The following is a 5756-nucleotide window of genomic DNA, read 5'->3' on the forward strand; positions in this document are numbered from 1 at the left end:
GCCAGATGAAATAAATAAGTCACTAAATTTTGAACACCATGTTGCAACTTAATAAGGCATATAGTAGGTTGAGTACGTCCTGGAACCCATTTGGCCAACAATGATGACTATTTAATAGTATAGGATGACATCTCTAAGACACTCATATGTATCTCAACCCATGTTCTACCTCTCTAAACCTCAAAATGTTCATGTTATATTTTATCTTGTGACTCGTGAGCTGATTAATGCCTTAACAAATTGATGTTATATATTAGTGCATGAGCTGTGTTTATATGATCTATGTTTTAGGACTACAAAACATTGGTCAACAACACTCATGTACGTGCTCAATAAGGCACATTAATTTATAGTGCAAAACCAAAATGCATCCATAAACCTCTACAAGTTGTAGTTTACATTTCTCCCAGAAGGACACTCTGGCTATATCTCCATTAGATCTACCAACACTAAATAATAATATTGATGAAGATCACACCTGGCCATAAAGTTCAACAAAGAAGAGACCATCAAACTTTCTACCCTTGTTGATAATTTAAAACCAAGGCTAAGATGGATCCCATGTTAGTGAAGCGTCATCACCTCAAACAACAACACCACGCATTAACTCCACCTCCTCTGTCCACACCATTGTTCGATAATGTGGAAACTCCATGACTGCCAAAGGGTCTCCTCAAGGAACCTTGTTTCCTTGTGTAGACCTTGAGTCGTGGTGCAACACACAATACTTGTGTGGTATTTTATTTGTCACGTGTTATCCGTCGCTCACTCTTCCTTGTCCCATCTCACTGTCTACTCGTCGCATGCACGTGTGAAAAAGGTTGCATACCATGAGGCACCATAGTCAATCAAGGCCCGCTGTGGAGTAAATCTCAACAAAAAAGGGCGGAAGTACTCCAGCCACAAATCAACATATTTTTTAATCTTCCTTTATTTTCATGCATAAGTTCTGGCTACAATATGGCAGGAAAAATGATGATAACATGTGTTGATCACTTCTAGCTATTTTACTGGAGGGAATTTATGTTTTCAGTGGCTAAACCGGCTACATATATTAAATGTCACTAAAGACCTGATGAATTTGAGGGATCAAGTATCTACGTGAGTTGCAGATGCACTATGTTTGTAGTGCGGTAGTCATGCACCCCGGAGGCACAACCATGATCTTGTACTATTGGGTCTCCTGACTATGGCATACAAATATAGAGATCATACATTGTATTATATATACTAGGAAAAGGGCCCGTGCGTTGCAACGGAAGAAAAATATTAATAATAATTTCACTTTTTTAGAAAAAACATGAGCATATTTTTGATTTCCCAAACATTTGTTTTCAAACATTTTTTGACTATGTGAACTATTTTAAAAAATCACCAATAGTTTTTGAACCTATCGTCTTGCCCAAACTTTGATTTGAGTGTGGGCCATTGGCAAATCAAGTTAGAACCAACGATATTCATAATGTTGTCTTACTCGTGGTTGATTCCTCGAGCATACACCATTACATCTTTTGGTCTGACCAATACTATCACATTGTTCACATAATGGTGGAATTCCAGTGATATGGAAAATTACGATGAGTTGCTGTTGAGCCCATCAGCAGCATTTTGTCTCCTCCATGATTCATGTTGAGCATCAACCTAGTGTTGGAAACTTTGTAAGCAACGCCTTCATGTTCCGTTCATGAAGCTTATGCTTGGGTGGAAGAAGTGACTTCCTTGAATTCATGTGCATTTGGTGCAAGTTGCCGCCGTGAGTTCGAGAAAGATTGCTTTTGTTTCCTCTGGTACCATCCCAAGTCAGTCATGCATGTGCAAAGTATACTATGGTTTGGTAGATTAATTACCTCCACTCCATATGTATTCCGTAGCACGCCAATCCACTGATTGATTTGTTCAAGGAGAAGAAGCTCCTTCTTAAGAATCATGACTTATGTTAGGACTTCGTAATCCTTGATGATGGATCCTAACCTGAACTCGATAGTGTTTTATTATAAGACTATTATGTGGTCATGCCTGTTTGGGACAGCATGCTCACATGTGTGTAGCATAACCAGCTCATGTTTTGGAGCTCGCTATCGTAGTTCATCCCCCGAGAATCTTGCAACATCATCTCGTCAATTTGTGTTGCAAACTTTCATTTTTCCTTCTAGACTTGATGAGTCTGGAATATCCTGAAACCAACCAGATTTGAATCTCAGGCTGATATGATGGTTGGAACGTTTCCCAAGAACTACAATATTGGTCTATCTATAACCGGTAAAGTGGATGTCGTGGCCAACACACCCAGCCGGAAGACCTGTTATTGTAACTAGCAAAGTGGCCCACTCGATGCGCTGGCTAGAAATTTAAAAAGTTTAATACCATGATTATATTATTTGGCGCATGATTTTTTTTCATTCAAACCTAAAAATCTCACATAGTTCTAATATTTTCAAGGAAATAAATCTGTCTGTAACATGTTGTGGGCAGTGTGATTGTTATCTCAAAAAATAATGCAGTATAATTGAAAACAATAATCCTTGAGAAAGGCTAGAAATTTTAATTTTCCATAGCCATCTAAAATTTTCTTTTGTATAATTACTAAGATGTGTCGATAGCTAGATATTTAGAACTTATCTATCGTTGATCCATTCGGGTGCAACTATAATTACATATTGGTATTGGCCTATGTTCTTGTAGATTTACATATAGTTATGTTGATCATATGCAGTGACTTGTTTACATATTAATTATGAAAACGAAGAACTATGGTTTTGATCCTTTAGTTAATAGAGGATTCGCAAGATCAACGATTGCATAATTAGTGTTTTTATAAAATTTAGCTTATCTCTCTCTTTATATATTGACTGTCACCTTTTTTATTTAAAATTGTGGGAATTATATTCATAATTTAAAAACATATTAAGAACCAAATTTGAATTTGGATTTTCAATGCAATTTTGCATTAGTACAAATGATAAAACAATGGATATATTTCTTGTGAGAATTCTGAGTATACCAAAATTTAATTATAGTGTGCTTTAATACATATTACATGAAGATGTGATGATACAGATAAACGATGTTATGTTAACAATGGCGAATTATTATTTTATTTAACAGGCTATATGACAATTGAAAGACCTATTCACTTTCATACTCGTATTTGGCATTTTGCATCGTAGTTCCCTCAGCTAATATATGACATGAGTTATACAAGCGAGGATTATAGTTAGGTGCAACTCTTCTGCATTCCCACACATAATACAGGTGCACATAATTGAGTGGATGTTGCGCTCGAGTGTCGACAAACTTGCAATATCTCTGGAATGTTGTTGGAGTTGAAGAAGCCAGCTCAACTTTAAGTTACTCAATAAATGGATTCAATATTGTTGATGTAAATATTGGTTTCAACACAATTTCTTGCATGCCAGATGAAATAAACAAGTCACTAAATTTTGAACACCATGTTGCAACTTAATAAGGCATATAGTAGGTTGAGTACGTCCTGGAACCCATTTGGCCAACAATGATGACTATTTAATAGTATAGGATGACATCTCTAAGACACTCATATGTATCTCAACCCATGTTCTACCTCTCTAAACCTCAAAATGTTCATGTTATATTTTATCTTGTGACTCGTGAGCTGATTAATGCCTTAACAAATTGATGTTATATATTAGTGCATGAGCTGTGTTTATATGATCTATGTTTTAGGACTACAAAACATTGGTCAACAACACTCATGTACGTGCTCAATAAGGCACATTAATTTATAGTGCAAAACCAAAATGCATCCATAAACCTCTACAAGTTGTAGTTTACATTTCTCCCAGAAGGACACTCTGGCTATATCTCCATTAGATCTACCAACACTAAATAATAATATTGATGAAGATCACACCTGGCCATAAAGTTCAACAAAGAAGAGACCATCAAACTTTCTACCCTTGTTGCTAATTTAAAACCAAGGCTAAGATGGATCCCATGTTAGTGAAGCGTCATCACCTCAAACAACAACACCACGCATTAACTCCACCTCCTCTGTCCACACCATTGTTCGATAATGTGGAAACTCCATGACTGCCGAAGGGTCTCCTCAAGGAACCTTGTTTCCTTGTGTAGACCTTGAGTCGTGGTGCAACACACAATACTTGTGTGGTATTTTATTTGTCACGTGTTATCCTTCGCTCACTCTTCCTTGTCCCATCTCACTGTCTACTCGTCGCATGCACGTGTGAAAAAGGTTGCATACCATGAGGCACCATAGTCAATCAAGGCCCGCTGTGGAGTAAATCTCAACAAAAAAGGGCGGAAGTACTCCAGCCACAAATCAACATATTTTTTAACCTTCCTTTATTTTCATGCATAAGTTCTGGCTACAATATGGCAGGAAAAATGATGATAACATGTGTTGATCACTTCTAGCTATTTTACTGGAGGGAATTTATGTTTTCAGTGGCTAAACCGGCTACATATATTAAATGTCACTAAAGACCTGATGAATTTGAGGGATCAAGTATCTACGTGAGTTGCAGATGCACTATGTTTGTAGTGCGGTAGTCATGCACCCCGGAGGCACAACCATGATCTTGTACTATTGGGTCTCCTGACTATGGCATACAAATATAGAGATCATACATTGTATTATATATACTAGGAAAAGGGCCCGTGCGTTGCAACGGAAGAAAAATATTAATAATAATTTCACTTTTTTAGAAAAAACATGAGCATATTTTTGATTTCCCAAACATTTGTTTTCAAACATTTTTTGACTATGTGAACTATTTTAAAAAATCACCAATAGTTTTTGAACCTATCGTCTTGCCCAAACTTTGATTTGAGTGTGGGCCATTGGCAAATCAAGTTAGAACCAACGATATTCATAATGTTGTCTTACTCGTGGTTGATTCCTCGAGCATACACCATTACATCTTTTGGTCTGACCAATACTATCACATTGTTCACATAATGGTGGAATTCCAGTGATATGGAAAATTACGATGAGTTGCTGTTGAGCCCATCAGCAGCATTTTGTCTCCTCCATGATTCATGTTGAGCATCAACCTAGTGTTGGAAACTTTGTAAGCAACGCCTTCATGTTCCGTTCATGAAGCTTATGCTTGGGTGGAAGAAGTGACTTCCTTGAATTCATGTGCATTTGGTGCAAGTTGCCGCCGTGAGTTCGAGAAAGATTGCTTTTGTTTCCTCTGGTACCATCCCAAGTCAGTCATGCATGTGCAAAGTATACTATGGTTTGGTAGATTAATTACCTCCACTCCATATGTATTCCGTAGCACGCCAATCCACTGATTGATTTGTTCAAGGAGAAGAAGCTCCTTCTTAAGAATCATGACTTATGTTAGGACTTCGTAATCCTTGATGATGGATCCTAACCTGAACTCGATAGTGTTTTATTATAAGACTATTATGTGGTCATGCCTGTCTGGGATAGCATGCTCACATGTGTGTAGCATAACCAGCTCATGTTTTGGAGCTTGCTATCGTAGTTCATCCCCCGAGAATCTTGCAACATCATCTCGTCAATTTGTGTTGCAAACTTTCATTTTTCTTTCTAGACTTGATGAGTCTGGAATATCCTGACACCAACCAGATTTGAATCTCAGGCTGATATGATGGTTGGAACATTTCCCAAGAACTACAATATTGGTCTATCTATAACCGGTAAAGTGGATGTCGTGGCCAACACACCCAGCCGGAAGACCTGTTATTGTAACTAGCAAAGTGGCCCGCTCGATGCACTGGCTAGA

Source organism: Triticum aestivum, chromosome 6B (genome assembly GCF_018294505.1).
Source record: "Triticum aestivum cultivar Chinese Spring chromosome 6B, IWGSC CS RefSeq v2.1, whole genome shotgun sequence".
NCBI lineage: Eukaryota > Viridiplantae > Streptophyta > Magnoliopsida > Poales > Poaceae > Triticum > Triticum aestivum.